The sequence below is a fragment of the Brassica oleracea genome, chromosome C9 (genome assembly GCF_000695525.1).
Source record: "Brassica oleracea var. oleracea cultivar TO1000 chromosome C9, BOL, whole genome shotgun sequence".
Taxonomy (NCBI): Eukaryota; Viridiplantae; Streptophyta; class Magnoliopsida; order Brassicales; family Brassicaceae; genus Brassica; species Brassica oleracea.
In genome coordinates this window covers 15,839,027-15,841,229 of record NC_027756.1, presented here as the reverse complement: position 1 = coordinate 15,841,229, position 2,203 = coordinate 15,839,027, and the positions used below count along the sequence as shown (strand labels likewise).

At 31.6% G+C, this 2,203-nt stretch overlaps 1 pseudogene; it reads right to left on the bottom strand.

Annotated features, from left to right (window-relative positions):
* Positions 1-1,477: 1,477 nt before the first annotated feature.
* LOC106314433 overlaps positions 1,478-2,203 on the bottom strand; it is a 14,807-nt pseudogene continuing 14,081 nt past the window's right edge.

Here is a 2,203-nt window from a genome sequence, read left to right as displayed (position 1 = left end):
TCTTAGCCAGATTCTCGAGAAAGTCTCAGGTCAGTCTAGACAATCAGTTTTATGAATCATGTGCGTTTTGTCTTGCATCAGTAAACTGCATTGAGTGATAAAGTCACGTTTTCCGTCACTTTTAGTAGCTTTACCATTATATAGCCACAAGAGTTGGTTTTAGGCCTTGGCTGATAGTATGCTGCAGAGGCTAGTACTATTTTTCATGTTTACACTAACCACTTTTACTCTCATTTTGAATGAAAGGTAAAAAATATTTATACCATTAGAGTTAACTAATCTAGACTTAGGGTTTAGAGTGGAGGGATGGGGTAGAGTTTTTGAAATGTGAAATTTAGGATTCTAATAAATATATATATATAAATACTTAAAAAATATAATTTTTTTAAAAAAATAGTTTCAAACAGAATTTTCAGTTTTCAAAAAGAAAATTTGAAACAAAAAATTGAAAAAAACAAATTCAAAAATTTTTTTATAAAAAAGTTCAAATTTGAAAAAGTGTAATTCGAAAACATAAAAAAAATTGTTATTTTTTTATTTTTAAATAATTATTTATTATATATATATAAAACAAAGGTTTGAGTCTTTTGCCACTTAATGAATAAGGTATTTTTGAAAATGTTCCTTTAGTGATACTCCTTCCGTTCCAAAATAGTTTGATGTTTTGGATGAATACACAAGAATTAAGACATACACATTTTCCTAAAAAGTAACACTAAAAATATAAAATAAATCTAATCCAACCAACCATCAAAAATACTACTCTCTCCGTTTCACAATGTAAGTAGTTTAGACTAAAATCACTAATATTAAGAAAGTTGGTACTTTAAAAAAAATAATATTTAATTAATTAGTTCAACCAATTATAAAAAATTAATATTATTTGATTGTTTACACTATATCCAATCAATGTAAAAATTATCTAGATATTTGGAAACTACTTACATTTTGAAACAAAAGAATTTTCTTTAAACTACTTACAATAAGAAACAGAAGGAGTATAAAACATCATTTGTCACACATTTTTCAATGACCTTTAAGCTAATTAAAAAATATCAAACATCATATATTTTGAAACATCAATAACTCATCAAAAAATCATTTAATATAAAACGGAGGGAGTAGAAAAGATGAATAATGGTACCATGAAAATGGTAAATATGAAACTTTCTCCAAATTAAATTGGACTTGGTTAACTATTATTCGTTTTTGTTTAGGCGGAACAAACGATTAATAATACAAATAGCAACACACTCGGAGCATGATTAATGAGGAGTTTTTAAGGTGGGTTTCTTTGCGGAAGTTTAAGAGCCGGTTTTTATCCTTTTTAGTTGAAAGTTAAGAGACAGTTTCTTATATTAAGAACTCTCCCCTAAAAACCTTCATTAATCATGCTCTCATAAATAATAGATTAAGAAAGTTATTTTCGCAGAACAGACACTGGTAATACCAGTAGTGGCCCCATCATTGATAGGAATCATATCTTCTTAGTGACTTTGACACTAAGACCATGTTTCATACGGAGAATGACAGAAGGGACTGGTTTAATCTTGTCACCTTTCGTGACCTCAAAGTCATACTTTTGTATTATCTCCACAGCCACTATCTTTATCTGCATTAGAGCCACATGTTTACCCAAGCAAGCTCTCGGACCGGCATTAAAAGCCATGAACTTGTATGAAGGTTCATGTCTTAGATCACCACTGTCTGAAATCCATCTCTCTGGTTTAAAATCCAATGCGTCTTCTCCCCATATAGATCTCATTCTTCCCAATGCATAAATACATATCACAATTTTTGAATTTGCTTCAACTTTGTGCCCACTTCACTACAAGAAAACAGCGGTATTCTGACGGACATTCCGACGGAAAATGAAATCCTCAGAATTTCCCGAGGAATTTCGGGGGAATTCCGAGGAAGCCCAAATTTTGGGTTTCCTCGGAATTTCCTCGGAATATACCGACGGAATTCCGAGGAAACATTAATCCGTCGGAATATTCGGAGGAAATTCCGAGGAAAAATGTGTTCCTCGGAAAAAACCGATGAATTCCGAGGAAATATTATAGGGATTTTACAAAATTCCGAGGAAATTCCGACGAACTAGTGATCGATCGATGCGTTTTTGGACATATACCCATCGATCGATCACATTGTTACGCTTTGGTCCATCTTAGTGATCGATCGATGCGTTTTTGGACATATA